Below are 24,211 nucleotides of genomic sequence, written 5' to 3'. Positions count from 1 at the left end.
ATGGGAGGCCCGTAATCTGCCAGCACCCTATGTCAAAAAATTCAACACACCACCAGTGTGAGGAGACCTGAAAGTGGCACATGGCATGAGACACTGTGGACCTGGCAGCAGCATGAGGAGGCGGTACAGGGGCCCATGGCAGATTAGGGGCCTGGCAGCAGCTATGGGAGGCCTGTAATCTGCCAGCACCCTATGTCAAAAAAGTGAACACACCAGCAGTGTGTGAAGAGACCTGAAAGTGGCACATGGCAGAGTGTGGCGATGGAGACAGCAGCAATGGGAGGCCGTACAGGGACCCATGAGAGACTCTGGACCTGGCAGCAGCATGAGGAGGCGGTACAGGGGCCCATGGCAGATTAGGGGCCTGGCAGCAGCTATAGGAGGCCCGTAATCTGCCAGCACCCTATGACAAAAAATGGAACACACCAGCAGTGTGAGGAGACCTGAAAGTGGCACATGGCAGAGTGTGGCGATGGAGACAGCAGCAATGGGAGGCCGTACAGGGACCCATGAGAGACTATGGACCTGGCAGCAGCATGAGGAGGCGGTATAGGGGCCCATGGCAGATTAGGGGCCTGGCAGCAGCTATGGGAGGCCCGTAATCTGCCAGCACCCTATGTCAAAAAATTCAACACACCAGCAGTGTGAGGAGACCTGAAAGTGGCACATGGCATGAGACACTGTGGACCTGGCAGCAGCATGAGGAGGCGGTACAGGGGCCCATGGCAGATTAGGGGCCTGGCAGCAGCTATGGGAGGCCCGTAATCTGCCAGCACCCTATGTCAAAAAATTGAACACACCAGCATTGTGTGAGGAGACCTGAAAGTGGCACATGGCAGAGTGTGGCGATGGAGACAGCAGCAATGGGAGGCCGTAAAGGGACCCATGACAGACTCTGGACTTGGCAGCAGCATGAGGAGGTGGTATAGGGGCCCATGGCAGATTAGGGGCCTGGCAGCAGCTATGGGAGGCCCGTAATCTGCCAGCACCCTATGACAAAAAATGGAACACACCAGCAGTGTGAGGAGACCTGAAAGTGGCACATGGCAGAGTGTGGCAATGGAGACAGCAGCAATGGGAGGCCGTACAGGGACCCATGAGAGACTCTGGACCTGGCAGCAGCATGAGGAGGCGGTATAGGGGCCCATGGCAGATTAGGGGCCTGGCAGCAGCTATGGGAGGCCCGTAATCTGCCAGCACCCTATGTCAAAAAATTCAACACACCAGCAGTGTGAGGAGACCTGAAAGTGGCACATGGCATGAGACACTGTGGACCTGGCAGCAGCATGAGGAGGCGGTACAGGGGCCCATGGCAGATTAGGGGCCTGGCAGCAGCTATGGGAGGCCCGTAATCTGCCAGCACCCTATGACAAAAAATGGAACACACCAGCAGTGTGAGGAGACCTGAAAGTGGCACATGGCAGAGTGTGGCGATGGAGACAGCAGCAATGGGAGGCCGTACAGGGACCCATGAGAGACTCTGGACCTGGCAGCAGCATGAGGAGGCGGTATAGGGGCCCATGGCAGATTAGGGGCCTGGCAGCAGCTATGGGAGGCCCGTAATCTGCCAGCACCCTATGTCAAAAAATTCAACACACCAGCAGTGTGAGGAGACCTGAAAGTGGCACATGGCATGAGACACTGTGGACCTGGCAGCAGCATGAGGAGGCGGTACAGGGGCCCATGGCAGATTAGGGGCCTGGCAGCAGCTATGGGAGGCCCGTAATCTGCCAGCACCCTATGTCAAAAAATTGAACACACCAGCATTGTGTGAGGAGACCTGAAAGTGGCACATGGCAGAGTGTGGCGATAGAGACAGCAGCAATGGGAGGCCGTATAGGGACCCATGACAGACTCTGGACTTGGCAGCAGCATGAGGAGGCGGTATAGGGGCCCATGGCAGATTAGGGGCCTGGCAGCAGCTATGGGAGGCCCGTAATCTGCCAGCACCCTATGACAAAAAATGGAACACACCAGCAGTGTGAGGAGACCTGAAAGTGGCACATGGCAGAGTGTGGCGATGGAGACAGCAGCAATGGGAGGCCGTACAGGGACCCATGACAGACTCTGGACCTGGCAGCAGCATGAGGAGGCGGTATAGGGGCCCATGGCAGATTAGGGGCCTGGCAGCAGCTATGGGAGGCCCGTAATCTGCCAGCACCCTATGACAAAAAATGGAACACACCAGCAGTGTGTGAGGAGACCTGAAAGTGGCACATGGCAGAGTGTGGCGATGGAGACAGCAGCAATGGGAGGCCATACAGGGACCCATGACAGACTCTGGACCTGGCAGCAGCATGAGGAGGCGGTATAGGGGCCCATGGCAGATTAGGGGCCTGGCAGCAGCTATGGGAGGCCCGTAATCTGCCAGCACCCTATGACAAAAAATGGAACACACCAGCAGTGTGTGAGGAGACCTGAAAGTGGCACATGGCAGAGTGTGGCGATGGAGACAGCAGCAATGGGAGGCCATACAGGGACCCATGAGAGACTCTGGACCTGGCAGCAGCATGAGGAGGCGGTATAGGGGCCCATGGCAGATTAGGGGCCTGGCAGCAGCTATGGGAGGCCCGTAATCTGCCAGCACCCTATGTCAAAAAATTCAACACACCAGCAGTGTGAGGAGACCTGAAAGTGGCACATGGCATGAGACACTGTGGACCTGGCAGCAGCATGAGGAGGCGGTACAGGGACCCATGGCAGATTAGGGGCCTGGCAGCAGCTATGGGAGGCCCGTAATCTGCCAGCACCCTATGTCAAAAAATTGAACACACCAGCATTGTGTGAGGAGACCTGAAAGTGGCACATGGCAGAGTGTGGCGATGGAGACAGCAGCAATGGGAGGCCGTACAGGGACCCATGACAGACTCTGGACTTGGCAGCAGCATGAGGAGGCGGTATAGGGGTCCATGGCAGATTAGGGGCCTGGCAGCAGCTATGGGAGGCCCGTAATCTGCCAGCATCCTATGACAAAAAATGGAACACACCAGCAGTGTGAGGAGACCTGAAAGTGGCACATGGCAGAGTGTGGCGATGGAGACAGCAGCAATGGGAGGCCGTACAGGGACCCATGAGAGACTCTGGACCTGGCAGCAGCATGAGGAGGCGGTATAGGGGCCCATGGCAGATTAGGGGCCTGGCAGCAGCTATGGGAGGCCCGTAATCTGCCAGCACCCTATGTCAAAAAATTCAACACACCAGCAGTGTGAGGAGACCTGAAAGTGGCACATGGCATGAGACACTGTGGACCTTGCAGCAGCATGAGGAGGCGGTACAGGGGCCCATGGCAGATTAGGGGCCTGGCAGCAGCTATGGGAGGCCCGTAATCTGCCAGCACCCTATGTCAAAAAATTGAACACACCAGCAGTGTGTGAGGAGACCTGAAAGTGGCACATGGCAGAGTGTGGCGATGGAGACAGCAGCAATGGGAGGCCGTACAGGGACCCATGAGAGACTCTGGACCTGGCAGCAGCATGAGGAGGCGGTATAGGGGCCCATGGCAGATTAGGGGCCTGGCAGCAGCTATGGGAGGCCCGTAATCTGCCAGCACCCTATGACAAAAAATGGAACACACCAGCAGTGTGAGGAGACCTGAAAGTGGCACATGGCAGAGTGTGGCGATGGAGACAGCAGCAATGGGAGGCCGTACAGGGACCCATGACAGACTCTGGACCTGGCAGCAGCATGAGGAGGCGGTATAGGGGCCCATGGCAGATTAGGGGCCTGGCAGCAGCTATGGGAGGCCCGTAATCTGCCAGCACCCTATGACAAAAAATGGAACACACCAGCAGTGTGTGAGGAGACCTGAAAGTGGCACATGGCAGAGTGTGGCGATGGAGACAGCAGCAATGGGAGGCCGTACAGGGACCCATGAGAGACTCTGGACCTGGCAGCAGCATGAGGAGGCGGTATAGGGGCCCATGGCAGATTAGGGGCCTGGCAGCAGCTATGGGAGGCCCGTAATCTGCCAGCACCCTATGTCAAAAAATTCAACACACCAGCAGTGTGAGGAGACCTGAAAGTGGCACATGGCATGAGACACTGTGGACCTGGCAGCAGCATGAGGAGGCGGTACAGGGACCCATGGCAGATTAGGGGCCTGGCAGCAGCTATGGGAGGCCCGTAATCTGCCAGCACCCTATGTCAAAAAATTGAACACACCAGCAGTGTGTGAGGAGACCTGAAAGTGGCACATGGCAGAGTGTGGCGATGGAGACAGCAGCAATGGGAGGCCGTACAGGGACCCATGAGAGACTCTGGACCTGGCAGCAGCATGAGGAGGCGGTATAGGGGCCCATGGCAGATTAGGGGCCTGGCAGCAGCTATGGGAGGCCCGTAATCTGCCAGCACCCTATGACAAAAAATGGAACACACCAGCAGTGTGAGGAGACCTGAAAGTGGCACATGGCAGAGTGTGGCGATGGAGACAGCAGCAATGGGAGGCCGTACAGGGACCCATGAGAGACTCTGGACCTGGCAGCAGCATGAGGAGGCGGTATAGGGGCCCATGGCAGATTAGGGGCCTGGCAGCAGCTATGGGAGGCCCGTAATCTGCCAGCACCCTATGTCAAAAAATTCAACACACCAGCAGTGTGAGGAGACCTGAAAGTGGCACATGGCATGAGACACTGTGGACCTGGCAGCAGCATGAGGAGGCGGTACAGGGGCCCATGGCAGATTAGGGGCCTGGCAGCAGCTATGGGAGGCCCGTAATCTGCCAGCACCCTATGTCAAAAAATTGAACACACCAGCATTGTGTGAGGAGACCTGAAAGTGGCACATGGCAGAGTGTGGCGATGGAGACAGCAGCAATGGGAGGCCGTACAGGGACCCATGACAGACTCTGGACTTGGCAGCAGCATGAGGAGGCGGTATAGGGGCCCATGGCAGATTAGGGGCCTGGCAGCAGCTATGGGAGGCCCGTAATCTGCCAGCACCCTATGACGAAAAATGGAACACACCTGCAGTGTGAGGAGACCTGAAAGTGGCACATGGCAGAGTGTGGCGATGGAGACAGCAGCAATGGGAGGCCGTACAGGGACCCATGACAGACTCTGGACCTGGCAGCAGCATGAGGAGGCGGTATAGGGGCCCATGGCAGATTAGGGGCCTGGCAGCAGCTATGGGAGGCCCGTAATCTGCCAGCATCCTATGTCAAAAAATTCAACACACCAGCAGTGTGAGGAGACCTGAAAGTGGCACATGGCATGAGACACTGTGGACCTGGCAGCAGCATGAGGAGGCGGTACAGGGGCCCATGGCAGATTAGGGGCCTGGCAGCAGCAATGGGAGGCCCGTAAGCTGCCAGCACCCTATGTCAAAAAATTGAACACACCAACAGTGTGTGAGGAGACCTGAAAGTGGCACATGGCAGAGTGTGGCGATGGAGACAGCAGCAATGGGAGGCCGTACAGGGACCCATGAGAGACTCTGGACCTGGCAGCAGCATGAGGAGGCGGTATAGGGGCCCATGGCAGATTAGGGGCCTGGCAGCAGCTATGGGAGGCCCGTAATCTGCCAGCACCCTATGTCAAAAAATTCAACACACCAGCAGTGTGAGGAGACCTGAAAGTGGCACATGGCATGAGACACTGTGGACCTGGCAGCAGCATGAGGAGGCGGTATAGGGGCCCATGGCAGATTAGGGGCCTGGCAGCAGCTATAGGAGGCCCGTAATCTGCCAGCACCCTATGACAAAAAATGGAACACACCAGTAGTGTGAGGAGACATGAAAGTGGCACATGGCAGAGTGTGGCGATGGAGACAGCAGCAATGGGAGGCCGTACAGGGACCCATGAGAGACTCTGGACCTGGCAGCAGCATGAGGAGGCAGTATAGGGGCCCATGGCAGATTAGGGGCCTGGCAGCAGCTATGGGAGGCCCGTAATCTGCCAGCACCCTATGTCAAAAAATTCAACACACCAGCAGTGTGAGGAGACCTGAAAGTGGCACATGGCATGAGACACTGTGGACCTGGCAGCAGCATGAGGAGGCGGTACAGGGGCCCATGGCAGATTAGGGGCCTGGCAGCAGCTATGGGAGGCCCGTAATCTGCCAGCACCCTATGACAAAAAATGGAACACACCAGCAGTGTGAGGAGACCTGAAAGTGGCACATGGCAGAGTGTGGCGATGGAGACAGCAGCAATGGGAGGCCGTACAGGGACCCATGAGAGACTCTGGACCTGGCAGCAGCATGAGGAGGCGGTATAGGGGCCCATGGCAGATTAGGGGCCTGGCAGCAGCTATGGGAGGCCCGTAATCTGCCAGCACCCTATGACAAAAAATGGAACACACCAGCAGTGTGAGGAGACCTGAAAGTGGCACATGGCAGAGTGTGGCGATGGAGACAGCAGCAATGGGAGGCCGTACAGGGACCCATGAGAGACTCTGGACCTGGCAGCAGCATGAGGAGGCGGTATAGGGGCCCATGGCAGAATAGGGGCCTGGCAGCAGCTATGGGAGGCCCGTAATCTGCCAGCACCCTATGACAAAAAATGGAACACACCAGCAGTGTGAGGAGACCTGAAAGTGGCACATGGCAGAGTGTGGCGATGGAGACAGCAGCAATGGGAGGCCGTACAGGGACCCATGACAGACTCTGGACCTGGCAGCAGCATGAGGAGGCGGTATAGGGGCCCATGGCAGATTAGGGGCCTGGCAGCAGCTATGGGAGGCCCGTAATCTGCCAGCACCCTATGTCAAAAAATTCAACACACCAGCAGTGTGTGAGGTGACCTGAAAGTGGCACATGGCAGAGTGTGGCGATGGAGACAGCAGCAATGGGAAGCCGTACAGGGACCCATGAGAGACTCTGGACCTGGCAGCAGCATGAGGAGGCGGTATAGGGGCCCATGGCAGATTAGGGGCCTGGCAGCAGCTATGGGAGGCCCGTAATCTGCCAGCACCCTATGACAAAAAATGGAACACACCAGCAGTGTGAGTAGACCTGAAAGTGGCACGTGGCAGGGGCATGATTCATGGCGGATTTAGTCAGTTGTGTCAGGAACTGGTGGTTTGAAATCCAGACTAATCCACGCCTGATTCATTTTCACAAACGTGAGTCTCTCCACACTTTGGGTGGACAGTCGTGTCCTCCGCGGAGTTACAATACCTCCTGCCGCACTAAACACGCGCTCCGATGCCACGCTACTTGTCGGGCATGACAGCCTTTCAAGGGCAAATTCAGCTAGTTGGGGCCAAAGGTCAAGTTTCGTTGCCCAGTAGTCAAGGGGATTGTCTACCTCGGTTGGCAGGGTGCTGTCCAAGTAGGCCCAAGCCTGTTGTTTGAGGTCCTGCTCCAGGTCCACCTGATGCTGCTGCTGCTGCGGCTGGTTATTAGTTTCCTCACTGCGCTGGTGAAGAAAGCTACTCATCATCGACTGCAGACTGAGGCAGCCGCTGCTGGTGGAGCTACCACTGCTCCTACCACCCCACCCCTCCCCTGCTGCCATGGCAGCGGAATGCGAGCGCACAGGGCCCACAGTGTCTGAGGATGGACGTTGGCGCACAAAGGCAGAGACCAACTGACTACATAGGTGGTATTTATTGTACGTTATTTTGGCCTCCCTCTCAGCAGGTGTGAAAAAGGCCACCATTTTTGAACGGTAGCGAGGGTCCAACAAGGTGGACAGCCAAAAGTCATCCCTCTGTCTGATGGTTATTATTCGGCTGTCGCTACGCAAGCAACCGAGCATGCTATGGGCCATTTGTGCCAAGGAATGCGAGGGACTCCCTGCCTCCATCTCCACAGCATACTGCCACGGTGCGTCTGGGTCCTCTGTCTCCTCCTCCTCCTCCTCTACCACATGCTCCTGCTCCTCCACTCCTGTCCTCTGAGTGGAAAAACCACCCATTTCACTCAATAATTCCTGAGCACAAATGTCCTCCTCTACCTCCTCCTCTTCTTCCTGTCCTGTCCCCACAGGGGTCATGTGGCGTTGAGATCTGTGCGCCACGTCTACCGCACCCTGACCAGCCGTTGTTAACAGCATTTGTTCCAGGACGTGCAACAGAGGAATGACGTCGTTCATCCCATAGTCCTGGCGACTCACGAATAGCGTGGCCTCCTCAAAGGGCCTGAGCAAGCGGCAGGTGTCACGCATGAGCTGCCAATGGCTGACATCGAAGTTACACAGGGGAGTACCTTTATCCGCTTGTAACATCAGGAAATCGGTGATGGCCTTTCGCTGTTCGTAAAGGCGGTCTAACATGTGTAGGGTTGAATTCCACCTTGTTGCAACGTCGCAGATCAGGCGATGCTGTGGAATTCCGTTCTGCCGCTGCAGCTCAAGGAGGGTGTGCTTTGCGGTGTAGGAATGGCTGAAATGCATGCAAAGTTTACATGACATTTTAAGGATGTCTTGCAGTGGGATGGTGGATTTTAGGAACCGCTTGACAACCAGATTGAACACGTGAGCCATGCATGGCGCATGGCACAACCTTCCTTGACGCAGAGCAGACACCATGTTCTTTCCGTTGTCGGTCAACATGGTTCCGATTTTGAGTTTGCGCGGAGACAGCCATCTGTCGATTTCTCTGTTCATTACACTGAGAAGTTCCTCCCCTGTGTGACTACGTTCGCCAAGGCATACCAGGTGCAGCACAGCGTGACACCGTTGCGCCCTGCACATGTGATATGCCGGTCGGGTAATGGGACTTGGCACGGGGGTGGCGGCTGAGGACACGAAGGAAGAAGAGGTGGTAGAGGCGGACATCTTTTGTGGACCAAGGACATGCAAACGTGGAGGCAAAAGCGGCGTGACCTGTCCAAGTTGCTGGTGCGGCTGTGACGGCACCACGTTCACCCAGTGTGCCGTAAATGACATGTACTGTCCCTGACCGTAGTTACAGCTCCACACGTCGGCGCTGCCGTGCACTTTGGCAGAGACCGACATGCTCAAAGACTGGTCCACCATCTCTTCTACATGTGAATGCAGGGCTGGCACTGCCTTTTTGGCGAAGAAATGACGGCTTGGCACTCTCCACCGCGGCGCAGCACGGCACAAGCCATCATTTCTCGGAAAGGTGCTGAGTCCACCACTTGGAAAGGGAGGGACTGCAGCACCAGCAACTTGGGCAGGAGGACATTCAGCTTTTGCACCGTCGGGTGCGTGCTCGCAAACTGTTGTCTCTTGGAAACGGATTCCAAGAAAGACTGCTGACGGAATCCGTGAAGAGGAGTAGCAGGAGAAGGAGCATCTGAACGAGCGGAAGATGGCAACGAGCGACAACTCCCCTCAGCAGAGGTGTTGGAGCCTTGACTGGCTGATAGAGGGCGATTGACGTCGGGTGACGGAGCAAGTAACGGAGCGGGTGATGGAGCGGGGGCTGGGGCGGGCAGAACCGCCGTATCTTTATCACGGTTTTCCCAGGCCACCAAATGGCGACGCTGCATATGCTGCCGCAACGCTGTAGTCCCAACATGGGCCCCCTTGCCACGCTTGACTTTCTGGCCACATAGTCGACATATGGCTACGTTTACTTCCTCGGGTGGCTTGACAAAAAATTGCCACACCGCCGAGTAGGAAACTTTGCCCCCGATACTCCTCACTGGCTGACTGCTGCTTCCTCCGTGCACACCGGCACCACTACTGGCCGTGGTGGTAGGCTGCAGTGGAGCTGGTGCTGTACTCCGTGGCCGTTTGCCTCCACTGACACTGCTGCGACCCTGCTGCCTCCTGGGCAACCCACCGACTGTTTTGCTCACTGCCAAGCTGCCACCCTCTTCTCCTGATGATGCGGAAGCAATAGCCTGATGACGACGAGGCTGCCAAGTGCGATCAGCCTCCTCATCATCAATTAGGGTCTCCGCCTCACTACTAGCCCCCTCGGCTGCGTGTGGGTCAGGAGACAGACCTGTCTCTAAACCGGCTACCGAGCCACTCTCCTCGCCACTACTTCTTTGCCTGGCTGCTGAAGAGGCGGATGTCTCCCCCCGTTCCTGACCGCCCTCTGTTTGCTCTTCCTCACTGTACAGTGGGGCTGAGCCCACAGCATGCGATACTTCGCTTGGTGAGGGAACACCAAAGGACAGGGGCAGGTAGAGGACACGTGATTTCAGTGGGCTTGGTCCCGGGCCATGCCAACTAACGGTTGTGTCTGACGTACCCACCGACCGTTGGCTGTAGGTGTCAGAGGTGACCTGGGAAGAGGAAGACGACCGAGCCAACCAATCGATGACGGCAGGGTTGTCGGTGGAGACACGACCTCTGGATGACACCGGGAGCACTGGCCTCTGGCTGCGAATAGTGCTGCCTCGACCCCTTCCTCTGCTGCCACGTCTGCTCGCTCCTAAAACATTGCCTCCTCTGCCACTCCTCTGCATGTTGTCTGACATACTCTTTAATTAAACGATTCTGTGTCCCTGAGTAACAATTCTGTGTCTGTCCCTGAGTAACAATTCTGTGTCCCTGAGTAACATTTCTGTGGCCCTAAGTAACAGTTCTGTGGCCCTCAGTAACAATTCTGTGTCCCTCAGTAACAATTCTGTGTCCCTCAGTAACAATTCTGTGTCTGTCCCTGAGTAACAATTCTGTGTCCCTGAGTAACAATTCTGTGTCCCTCAGTAACAATTCTGTGTCCCTGAGTAACAATTCTGTGTCCCTGAGTAACAATTCTGTGTCCCTCAGTAACAATTCTGTGTCCCTCAGTAACAATTCTGTGTCCCTGAGTAACAATTCTGTGTCTGTCCCTGAGTAACAATTCTGTGTCCCTAAGTAACGTTTCTGTGGCCCTAAGTAACGGTTCTGTGTCCCTCAGTAACAAATCTGTGTCCCTCAGTAACAATTCTGTGTCCCTCAGTAACAATTCTGTGTCTGTCCCTGAGTAACAATTCTGTGTCTGTCCCTGAGTAACAATTCTGTGTCCCTGAGTAACAATTCTGTGTCCCTCAGTAACAATTCTGTGTCCCTCAGTAACAATTCTGTGTCCCTGAGTAACAATTCTGTGTCCCTCAGTAACAATTCTGTGTCCCTGAGTAACAATTCTGTGTCTGTCCCTGAGTAACAATTCTGTGTCCCTAAGTAACGTTTCTGTGGCCCTAAGTAACGGTTCTGTGGCCCTCAGTAACAAATCTGTGTCCCTCAGTAACAATTCTGTGTCTGTCCCTGAGTAACAATTCTGTGTCCCTAAGTAACGTTTCTGTGTCCCTAAGTAACGTTTCTGTGGCCCTAAGTAACGATTCTGTGGCCCTAAGTAACGATTCTGTGGCCCTAAGTAACGTTTCTGTAGCCCTAAGTAACGTTTCTGTGGCCCTAAGTAACGTTTCTGTGGCCCTAAGTAACAGTTCTGTGGCCCTCAGTAACAGTTCTGTGGCCCTCAGTAACAATTCTGTGTCCCTCAGTAACAATTCTGTGTCTGTCCCTGAGTAACAATTCTGTGTCCCTAAGTAACGTTTCTGTGGCCCTAAGTAACGGTTCTGTGGCCCTAAGTAACAATTCTGTGTCCCTCAGTAACAATTCTGTGTCTGTCCCTAAGTAACAATTCTGTGGCCCTAAGTAACGTTTCTGTGGCCCTAAGTAACGTTTCTGTGGCCCTAAGTAACGTTTCTGTGGCCCTCAGTAACAATTCTGTATCCCTCAGTAACAATTCTGTGTCTGTCCCTGAGTAACAATTCTGTGTCCCTAAGTAACAATTCTGTGGCCCTAAGTAAAGTTTCTGTGGCCCTAAGTAACGATTCTGTGGCCCTAAGTAACGTTTCTGTGGCCCTAAGTAACGTTTCTGTGGCCCTCAGTAACAAATCTGTGTCCCTCAGTAACAATTCTGTGTCTGTCCCTAAGTAACAATTCTGTGGCCCTAAGTAACGTTTCTGTGGCCCTAAGTAACGGTTCTGTGTCCCTCAGTAACAATTCTGTATCCCTCAGTAACAATTCTGTGTCTGTCCCTGAGTAACAATTCTGTGGCCCTAAGTAACGTTTCTGTGGCCCTAAGTAACGTTTCTGTGGCCCTAAGTAACGATTCTGTGGCCCTAAGTAACGTTTCTGTGGCCCTCAGTAACAAATCTGTGTCCCTCAGTAACAATTCTGTGTCTGTCCCTAAGTAACAATTCTGTGGCCCTAAGTAACATTTCTGTGGCCCTAAGTAACGTTTCTGTGGCCCTAAGTAACGATTCTGTGGCCCTAAGTAACGTTTCTGTGGCCCTAAGTAACGTTTCTGTGGCCCTCAGTAACAAATCTGTGTCCCTCAGTAACAATTCTGTGTCTGTCCCTAAGTAACAATTCTGTGGCCCTAAGTAACGTTTCTGTGGTCCTAAGTAACGGTTCTGTGGCCCTCATTAACAATTCTGTGTCCCTCAATAACAATTCTGTGTCTGTCCCTAAGTAACAATTCTGTGGCCCTAAGTAACGTTTCTGTGGCCCTAAGTAACGTTTCTGTGGCCCTAAGTAACGATTCTGTGGCCCTCAGTAACAATTCTGTATCCCTCAGTAACAATTCTGTGTCTGTCCCTGAGTAACAATTCTGTGTCCCTAAGTAATGTTTCTGTGGCCCTAACTAACGATTCTGTGGCCCTAAGTAACGTTTCTGTGGCCCTAAGTAACGTTTCTGTGGCCCTCAGTAGCAAATCTGTGTCCCTCAGTAACAATTCTGTGTCTGTCCCTAAGTAACGTTTCTGTGGCCCTAAGTAACGGTTCTGTGGCCCTCAGTAACAATTCTGTGTCCCTCAATAACAATTCTGTGTCTGTCCCTAAGTAACAATTCTGTGGCCCTAAGTAACGATTCTGTGGCCCTCAGTAACAAATCTGTGTCCCTCAGTTACAATTCTGTGTCTGTCCCTAAGTAACAATTCTGTGGCCCTAAGTAACGTTTCTGTGGCCCTAAGTAACGGTTCTGTGGCCCTCAGTAACAATTCTGTGTCCCTCAATAACAATTCTGTGTCTGTCCCTAAGTAACAATTCTGTGGCCCTAAGTAACGTTTCTGTGGCCCTAAGTAACGATTCTGTGGCCCTCAGTAACAAATCTGTGTCCCTCAGTAACAATTCTGTGTCTGTCCCTAAGTAACAATTCTGTGGCCCTAAGTAACGATTCTGTGGCCCTCAGTAACAAATCTGTGTCCCTCAGTAACAATTCTGTCTGTCCCTAAGTAACAATTCTGTGGCCCTAAGTAACGTTTCTGTGGCCCTAAGTAACGATTCTGTGGCCCTCAGTAACAATTCTGTATCCCTCAGTAACAATTCTGTCTGTCCCTGAGTAACAATTCTGTGTCCCTAAGTAACGTTTCTGTGGCCCTAAGTAACGTTTCTGTGGCCCAAAGTAACGATTCTGTGGCCCTAAGTAACGTTTCTGTGGCCCTAAGTAACGTTTCTGTGGCCCTCAGTAACAATTCTGTGTCCCTCAATAACAATTCTGTCTGTCCCTAAGTAACAATTCTGTGGCCCTAAGTAACGTTTCTGTGGCCCTAAGTAACGATTCTGTGGCCCTCAGTAACAAATCTGTGTCCCTCAGTAACAATTCTGTGTCTGTCCCTAAGTAACAATTCTGTGGCCCTAAGTAACGTTTCTGTAGCCCTAAGTAACGATTCTGTGGCCCTCAGTAACAATTCTGTATCCCTCAGTAACATTCTGTCTGTCCCTGAGTAACAATTCTGTGTCCCTAAGTAACGTTTCTGTGGCCCTAAGTAACGTTTCTGTGGCCCTAAGTAACGATTCTGTGGCCCTAAGTAACGTTTCTGTGGCCCTTAGTAACAATTCTGTGTCCCTCAATAACAATTCTGTGTCTGTCCCTAAGTAACAATTCTGTGGCCCTAAGTAACGTTTCTGTGGCCCTAAGTAACGATTCTGTGGCCCTCAGTAACAAATCTGTGTCCCTCACTAACAATTCTGTGTCTGTCCCTAAGTAACAATTCTGTGGCTCTAAGTAACGATTCTGTGGCCCTCAGTAACAATTCTGTGTCTGTCCCTAAGTAACAATTCTGTGGCCCTAAGTAACGTTTCTGTGGCCTTAAGTAACGATTCTGTGGCCCTCAGTAACAAATCTGTGTCCTTCAGTAACAATTCTGTGTCTGTTCCTAAGTAACAATTCTGTGGCCCTAAGTAACGATTCTGTGGCCCTCAGTAACAAATCTGTGTCCCTCAGTAACAATTCTGTGTCTGTCCCTAAGTAACAATTCTGTGGCCCTAAGTAACGTTTCTGTAGCCCTAAGTAACGATTCTGTGGCCCTCAGTAACAATTCTGTATCCCTCAGTAACAATTCTGTCTGTCCCTGAGTAACAATTCTGTGTCCCTAAGTAACGTTTCTGTGGCCCTAACTAACGATTCTGTGGCCCTAAGTAACATTTCTGTGGCCCTATGTAACGTTTCTATGGCCCTAAGTAACGATTCTGTGGCCCTAACTAACGTTTCTGTGTCCCTAAGTAACGTTTCTCTGTCCCTAACTCTCTCCCTGAATACAGCCAGGTCTGCCTCTATTGAATGACTGGAGGCAAATGGAGAATTCTAAAATGGCCGCCATTTATAGCTCGACCATTACACTGTGCTGGCTGGATGGCTGCTGATTGGCTAATGCGATCACATGTCATGAATGAATGCATTATGGGTCAGCGCGCCTTGTCTGCGCGCCTTCCCAGACATCCCCGCTCCGTCGCCGCACATGTCGCCGCCATTTTAGGAAAAATTTCGATTCGCGGATCCGAAGTCTGCTTATTTTCGGATTCGACGCGAATCGAAATTTTCCTAATATTCGAAACGAATTCCACTTCGCCTACTTCGATTCGCTCATCTCTAATATCAACCAAATTGCATACCTTTGTGTCATCAGAAAAACAAAAATGTGTGCAATGGGTGTGTAGGACTGTAAAAGTGAAGTCACTTTTAATATGCTCTAATTTCAAGAAGGATCACCTGAATGGAAGGTCAGTGGAGCATCATATTCCAAAATGGGCAGACAAGAGAATATGATTAGACTCAGGGGGTCAAGGGTGATTTTAAAATGTTGTTTAGAATTAGCGTAAATATGCCTTAAGCCAGCCATACACGGGTTAAATTCCGAAATAATTTTCTTTTGAAAATCTTTTCTGAGAATTTTCATTCAAATTTTGCACCATTAGTGGGTCACAGCAGCGGCCGATTTTCGAGCAACCATCAAATTTGAGTGATCAGGCATGTTCGAAATTTTTTGAAAATTCAATGAATTTTGAATCAATGATGGGAGAATTGTACGGGAAATATAAACAAAAAAGAAATGAGCATGAGCTGTGACCTGGAAAGAAAAGAAAATTCTTGGCCATGAAAATTAATTGCTGTAGCAACATAAGGTGAAATTGAAGGCTTGGTTGGTCGAATTTCGAAATCAATGGTGACACCATCGGATTACAAAACACATGAAATTTCTGATTTTCTAAAGAAAATTTGTTCGGAATTAAACCCATGTATGACCTACATTAGTCTAAAAAATAAAAGACCAACAATGATATTAAAAATGATAATTGACTTCTTAACAACATGCCTACCGGGCACTTATACCCCCTTCCTGCCCAGGCCAATTTTCAGCTTTCAGCGCTGCTGCACTTTGAATGACAATTGCGTGGTCATGCAACACTGTACCCATATGAAATTTGTATCATTTTTTCACACAAATAGAGCTTTCTTTTGGTGGTATTTAATCGCCGCTGGGTGTTTTATTTTTTGCTCTATAAAGAAAAAAAGAGCAAAAAATTTGAAAAGAACAAAAGTTATTCTTTTTTTCTATTATAAGATTTTGCAAACAGGTAATTTTCTCCTTCACTGATGTGCGTTGATGAGGCTGTACTGATAGACAGCACTGATGTGTACTGATAGACAGCACTGATGGGCACTGATAGGCAGCACTGATGGGCACTGATGGGTGGCACTGACTGACGGCACTGACTGGCAGCACTACTGGGCACTGATGGGTGGCACTGATGGGGGCACTGTTGGGCACTGGTGGGTGGCACTGCTGGGTGGCACTACTAGACACTGATGGGCACAGGTGGGTGGCACTGCTGGGCACTGATGTACACTGGTGGGTGGCACTGCTGGGCACTTGTGGGCGGCACTATAGGTCACAGGTGGGCGGCACTGGTGGGTGGCACTGCTGAGCATTGATCATCAGTGCCCTGATGATCGATGCCGATCCGTTCTCTGACAATTGCTAGTTATCGGCAGTACTTTCCTGACGTTATGATAGCATGAGGAATATGCAGCCGGTAACCGGCAACTGCATTTACCGGGGATCTGCTGTATCATTGGACACAGCTGATCACGTGGTAAAAGCCCACTGTGATTGGCCTTTTAACACATCACATGAGATCGCCGGGTGCATGCCCCCGGAGGCACGTGTGAGGGTGCGTGCTGGGAGGACGTCATATGACACCCTCTCAGGATTGGACAACCGTGCTGTACAGTACAGTAGTGTGAAAGTCTGCATTCATCAGGATGCCATCATTTTTTTTCTTAGCTTGTAATTATTCCTACAGCCAACATGCAACATACTTGTAGAAATTTTTTTTAAATGACTATCGGGCAAAAGTATCTTTATGGTTTAATATAAGGAGTAGTATGAATGTCGACCTGAATGAAAATTGCTATGCTGTAGGGAAGCTAGCAAATGTAGAAATGTTAATTGTTGCTAAGCTGTACCATGAAAATGCAATTTTTGTCTTTAATTCTTCCTGAAATATATCAGTACACTTCACAGTATGTGAGTGTGCCTAGGCTCCCTCCTCCTATGTCATTAATGGGGACATCTGCAGGAAGACCATAGGCCAAACTGGTGACTAGTCCGGTACCCTCTGCCTGATAGCCCTCAACTTTCTGGAAATTTTCTCATTTCGGTCATAAAAAATATCCAAAAAAACTAAAATTTCATCATAAATTTAGGTCAAAATGTATTCTGCCACATGTTTTTGGTTAAAAATATCCCAGTAAGTGTATATTTATTGCTTTGTGTGAAAGTTATAGCATCTACAAACTATGGTATAGATAATGGAATTTACACAGCTTTTACTTTCTGACTGCTCATCACATTTCTTGAGGTGCTAAAATACCAGGATAGTGCAAACACCCTCAAATGATTTATTTCTCGCAAAAGCCATGGGTATATGTGGAATTACACCCCAAAATACATTCTGCTACTTCTACTGAGTATGGGGATACCACGTGTGTGGGACCTTTTGGGAGCCTAGCCACATACAGGAGCCTGAAATCCAATGACCACTTTGAAAGCCTGAAGGTGCGTAACTTCCTCATTTCACTTCCTCGCTACCTATCACAGTTTCGAAGGCCCTGACATGCCAGGATAGCCCCAAACCCCCCCAAATGACCCCTTTTTGGAAAGTAGCTACCCCAAGGAATTTAAAAAGAGGCATGATGAGTATTTTGCAGATCTCATTTTTTCTCACAAGGTTTTGAAATATAAAAAAAGCAAAAATATGTTTTTGTTTTTTTCTTTTTTTTCCAAAAACTTTTGGCAACAAATGAGATCTGCAAAATACTTACCATGCTTCTTATAAAATTCCTTGGGGTGTCTACTTTCCAAAAAGGGGTCATTTTGGGGGGGGGGGGGGGTTTGGTGCTATCCTGGCATTTCAGGGCCTCCAAAACTGTGATAGGTAGTCTGGAAGTGTAGTGAGGAAATAAAGTCCTTTAAAAGCCTGAAAGTGCTTATCGGATTTTGGGGTCCTGTACTTGGCTAGACTGCCAAAACGTCTCTCACATGTGGTACCCCCATACTCGGGAGAAGTAGCAGAATGTATTTTGGGGAGTAATTCCACACATACCCATGGCATGTGTTAGCAGTAAATCATTTAAGTGACAATTTTGTGTATAAAAAAAATATTTTTGTCATTTCCCAAAAAATTGTGGTAAAAAAATAAATTCTTCTATTGATTCAACATGCCTCTCAGCAAATAGTTTGGGGTGTCTACTTTCCAAAAAGGGGTCGTTTTGGGGGGTGGGGGCATTTTATCCCAGCATTAGAAGTTTATGCCACACATCACTCACTCTTCTAACCACCTGAAAATCAAGCCTTTTCTGACACTTTTTGTTCACATGAAAAAAATATCAGTATTTTTTGTTAGGAAATTAATTTAAACCCCCAAACATTATATATTTTTTTAAAGCAGACACCCTAGTGAATAAAATGGTGGGTACTACATTTTTTTATGGCACATATTAATTGCAGCGATTTTTCAAAAGCAATTTTTGAAAAAAAAATACACTTTTTTTACTTTTAATGCACAAAAACACAATATATTGGCCAATTATTTGGTAAGATATAAAAGATGATGGTATGCCGAGTAAATAGATACCAAACATGACATGCTTTAAAACTGCGCAGGCCCCGTGCAATGGCGACAAACTGCATGCATTTTTAATATCCATAGCCAACGATTTAAAAGCCTTTAAAAGCTACCATTTTAGATTTACAGGGGAGGTCTAGTGTTAGAATTACTGCCCTTGATCTGACGTTCATGGCGATATCTCACATGCATGGTGCAACCGCTATTTACATACCGACACAGGGTCAACGTTTGTGCACACAGGTGTGCGCGCATGGGAGGGGCAAGTTTTTTTTTTAAGTTATTTTGATTTTTTAAAATTATTTTTACACTGTACCTTTCATTTTTTTGTGATCACTTTTAATGCTATCACAGGGAATGCAAATATCCCCTATAACTTCAATGGGCATTGTCATATATTCTTTTTTGAGAAATCTGGGGTCTATCAGACTCTAGATATCTCCTCTGCCCTTACATTATCTAATCAAACCAAAATCGGTGTGATCAGATGCTTTCCCAATTTACAAATGGCGCTGTTTATATCCTGCGAAAATGAAGTGATGAAATGCTCGTAGCTTCCGAATTCTTAGACTATAGAGATGATGGCACCACTCTGGTCTTCAATCAGCTCTATGGTCAGCTGGCAGAAACACTGGCTGCATTCTCAAGTTCCCCTGATGGCATGGGACTGCCTGAGAAGGCTGTGGAAGGCAGAAGGGGGAGGGGGGGCATCATATCCCGCTGCTTGTAAAAGCAATCCTGCAGCTAATTAGCCACTAGGATTGCTTTTAAATGAAAGCCGATCGCTGGCTGAAAAAAACGATACCAGGATGATGCCTGCAGCTGTAGGCATCATCCTGGTATAACCATTCAAATTCCAGTGATGTACCAGTATGTCGCTAGTCCTTGTTGGGTATATATGCTATGTTCTTTTTTTTTGTATGCCTGTGGACCGAATGAAAAAAAGAGAAGAAATCTCTGCCAGAAAAAGTGTGTGGTATGCCCACCATTAGAATATACATCCACCCACTTCTAATGGTGGGCACACATTAGGTCACACTTTGCCACAAGTGCCAGTTCCAAGATTGTACAAATGTTTAAATAGTGGCATGTTTGAATAAAAATTGTCCACGTATAAGTGGTACCCCATATGGAAAAAGGATGAAACCAAGTCCTAAACTATACAAATAAATAAGAAAGTGTCTCCTGCGCCACTAAATATACTAGTGCTACTCAGCAGCCAGCACTAAAGGTGCCACAATCTCAACACCAACTGAATTCAGAAGATTAATTAGAATATAAAACAGTGCGGCGCTCAAACAATAAATATAAATGTTTCATCAAATTGCATACTCTTGTATTTTTTCTTTCACCACCATATATTATATAGCCCAGACAACCATAACACATATAGGGAAAATAAATTATAGGCTGGTGGTGTTACACACTCAGAAAAACATCTCATGCACTATAGTGACTTGAAACACAATATAGTGAATAGTGTCCATGTGCATAGAATTTCATGCGGATGTGAACTGCAAGTGCCAATCCTCAAATAGGTGGAGTGCCCCCTCACCTTCCTGCCCAGGCCCCTAAGGACCAATGAGCCTTTTAATATGTAGTGAATCTTTCTCCTGGAGTTGGATGGGTCCTTCAGATAATGATGGTGGGACTCCCCTCCTCTTGTCTCTATCTCGGATCGTTGGTGGTATAGGTAAATACCCCTCCCGAATAGTCACCAGTAAGGCAAAAAAACTTACATAGTGTAGAACCGCTTTATTAGGTCAATGATAAAAATGAACAGAGATCTACTCACATGCTCCTCCAGTACAAACAAGCCTTCACACCACTCAGAGGGTGTACTGCATTCAGGTAGAGGAGCACCAAGATGGCGCCCACGCCGGATATGACGTCAGGTCGTCGATTGCTTAAGCTCCTCCCACTGGCGTATCTACACGTTACGTCACTTTAATCACGTGACTTCATCAGGATATCCTGATGTATAGCCTGTTGTCCTCTCACAGGTCTTCTACATCTTGACACCATATCTGGCACGCTTGCTGGGGAGAAATTGTTTGAATGCAAGGCGGCCAGAAAAATTAATCAGGGACTCATCAACGCAGATGTTTTGCTGGGGAGTATAGACATCTGCAAATTTTTGGTTAAGGTGATTTGCGAGGGGCTGAATTTTGTGGAGCCAATCAGATTCAGGGTCACCCCAAGGATGACAGAGTGTATTGTCGCTGAAATGCATAAAACACATTATACTCTCATATCTATGCCTGGCCATGGCAGCAGAGAACACGGCATATGATGAGAATCGAGTCTGCGGACCAATACAACTGCAATTCATTTCTTTGAGTAATGCCCATGTTGAGGGTTAGGCTCAAAAAAATGTATATTCGGAAACCGTAATGAGTTTCCATGCGACTGGTCTGGCAAGGTTTGAATTTGGGTTGGCGGCAATAAATTGTTGTGCATATAAATTGCTTTGATCCACAATCAATGCATACAGATATTCCGTGAAAAACAGCTCCAAAAATCAAGGTTTAATTTATTATTTCCACCTGAATTCCAGGTTGGGCAGTGAATGGGGGAAGTACGGATGCCGCAGAATTTGTGGGCTGTCAATCGGGATTTGCAAGCAAATCCGGAAGGATACTCTATGGGGCTGTGTGTGAATTCTTGGTGGCTGCAGGACAATACTTGTGCTCGCCACCGCACCAGCTTGTACTGCACTTATGGGACTTGCCACGTCACCAAGTCATACTGCAGTGCTGGTATTATTATACAGGATTTATATAGCGCCAACAGTTTGCTCAGCGCTTTACAGTATAATGGGAGATAATACAGCACCAATACAGTTCAATACAAGAGGGTTAGGAGGGCCCTGATCCTGGGAGCTTACAATCCAAGAGATATGTGAAAGACCAAGATGTACTACACCACTGGTACTCGCCAGTTCACCAAAAGGTAGCGCGGCACTAGTACTGGCACTCTGCTGCATATGAGAGTCATCAAAATTTACCGGCAAGTGCTAACAGAGATCAGGACTGATTCTGCGAACACTGCGGTTTTGTGTGCAATGTATCAAGTGACAGTGACCTACTGACACTGCACTTGCTGGCGGAGAAGGGGGGGTAAGCGTAGGGGCTAAATGCAGGTGCTGGCAGGTGCCGAGGCTGATCCCGCTAACGTTGCGTTTTAGGGGACGCTATACTAATGTGAACGCTGGTATAGTGCTGATCTGATCAAAGATATTGATACTATACTAGCAATGGAGGTTTATTGTGCATGAGCGTGTTCCTGCCAATCAAGGGGTTAAAGGTGATGACTGGTGTACTGACGGGCAATCTGACGCTAACTGGGAGGGGCATGAAAACTACGGGAGCGCAAATCATGTATATAAGTATATATATTATATATATGTGATACCGCTCTGTAGCAGTATTTCTGCTATAGGGCAGCCAGAAAGCTGTTTGTGTTACGTTGCTGCGTTACTTTAACTGACAGGGGCAGTGGGGCAGCACAGTGGCTAAATGATGAGGCAGCACAGTGTCTAAATGGTTTGTGCTTCCTCCTGGCAGTACTAGGGTCGTTGGTTCAAATCCCAACCACGGTACCACCTGCCTGGAGTTTGCATGTTCTCCCTGTGCCTGCGTGGGTTTCCTCCCACACTCCAAAGACATGCTGGTAGGTTAACTCGCTCCTGTCTAAATTGGCCCTAGTATGTGTATGTATGAATGTGAGTTAGGGACCTTAGATTGTACACCCCTTGAGCGTTAGGGACTGATGTGAATTTATAATATATATGTAAAGCGCTGCGTAAATTGACAGCGCTATATAAGTACCTGAAATAAATAATGAATAAATAACTGACAAATGCGTGGTCATGCAACACTGCACCCAAATTAAATTTACGTCCTTTTTTTCCCACGAATTGAGCTTTCTTTTGGTGGTATTTGATCGCCTGTGCGTTTCTTATTTTTTGTGCTATAAAAAAAAAAGACTGACAATTTTGAGGAAAAAAATTATATTTTGGACTTTTTGCTATAAAACATGTCCAGTAAAAAAATGTAAAAATCAAATTTCGGCCAAAATGTATTCTGCGACATGTCTTTGCTAAAAAAAATCACAATACGTGTAAATTAATGGGTTTACGTGAAAGTTATAGCGTCTACAAATGGTGGGAAAGATACTGGGATTTATTTTTTATACTAATAATGGTGGCGATCAGCGACTTATGGTGGTGATCAGCGATTTATGACAGTGAATAGCGACTTATGGCGGGACTGCGGGACTACAGCGGACATTTTGACACTAGGGGGGAAATGACTTGGGGTCACCGACATCCTCAGTGACACCAATACAGTGATCAGTGAAAAGAAAATGCTGACACTGTACTAATGGCACTGGGGAGGAAGGGGTTAACTTTTTTTGGCAATCAAAGGGTTAACTGTGTGAGGGGAGTGTTTTACTAGTGGGTGGGGGTGTGTACTTCACAGGAACACACTGATACAGAGAGCTAAACTCCGCTCTCAGAAACAGTGTGTTAGGAACTGACAGGGAGTAGAGCTGCATTGTAAACAATGCAGCTGTGCTCTGTGTCACTGTTTGTCAGCAATCGCCGGTACCCGGCGGGTAATGATTGGCCGGGAAATGGTGATTGACACCTGCGGCCGCGATCAGCGGCACGGGTAGGGTGGTTGCGAGCCTCGCGCGTGCCCTCTACCTGTTTTGCAAAATCACGTTTTAAAACGTAATTTTGCACAGCGTTGTCGCACTGTAGCCATTTTTACACAGTGGCTGGTCGGCAAGCAGTTAATATTCCTTTTTTGTTTTCTCTCCACCAAGAATAACTGTCCATATAACAACAAACAAGTTTATGCAGTATATGTCTTTAGTTTTTTATTCAATTTTTTTAAACTTTTTTGTAAAAATAATATAGAGCATCAAATGTGGGTTATGTTTTATTGTCTTCTCTATGCAAAAGCTACATGTACAATTATTCAAACAAAACAAACCAGCAAACAAGTACTATAAATAAGCCAAATGTGTTAGGTGGCCACAGGGAGTTGATTTACTAAAAGCAGATAGATCGTTCACATTGCAAGAGATGTTGTACTTTGCAAGGGACTTTTCCCTAGAGCTTAGTAAATGAGGTGAAGCTCTGTGATTTCCATCATCCAATCATGTGCAAGCAAAAAAATCATTCTTTTTAAATTTTCCTTGGATATGATTGGGTATTCTTTGTAAAGTGAAATTTTACCACATTCACTTAGCTCTGGGAAAATTCCTTTGTAAAGTGAACAGTATTTTTATGAAGTCAACCCCTAGAGGAATATACCATCTTTCTTTTCTCTTTGGGATTTTCTTTTGTTTTTTGATGCATTACTTTTGTTTTTTGATGCGTTACATTTAATATATATATTTTTTCTGCTGTTTTGATATATTCTGGTCTGAATATGTATGTTTTGTTTGTGATTTTCTGTGATTTTTTTGTACTTTAGCCCACGTAGACATGCGTTTTTTGTATGCGTTTTTTGTATATATTATTTACAATTGTGGCTTCTTAGCCCATATCTTCTTGGGATATTTACTTGCTTTTATCTGTGTTTGTGTATGTTATTTCATTTTCATTTTCATTTACAATTTTTTCCAGAATTATTTTTATTCATTTTTCTTTTTCTCTTTCTTTGTTTCCCTTTTTATACCACTTTGCTTTCCTTTTTCTTTTCCTCCTTTTCTTGTTCTCTGAGATCACTGTTTTTGATACAATGGTTTTATATGTTTTGTTACAATGTATTAGTAGGCGTATCCTCAGGATTCAGGAGTGCTGGTTAGACAGGTGTTCTTTATTAACTAATACCTATATAAGACAGCACTTTTGTGGTTTTCTTTGTTATGATTAAGCATGAGATCATGTGAAACACTTTAACAGGTCCTGTATTCATGTCCTGGTGTTTTGTGTGTCCT

This window comes from Staurois parvus, unplaced genomic scaffold (assembly GCF_062004578.1).
Source record: "Staurois parvus isolate SC_StPar_1 unplaced genomic scaffold, SC_StPar_1.0 ptg000142l, whole genome shotgun sequence".
Lineage (NCBI taxonomy): Eukaryota > Metazoa > Chordata > Amphibia > Anura > Ranidae > Staurois > Staurois parvus.
This window is presented reverse-complemented; position numbering follows the sequence as displayed.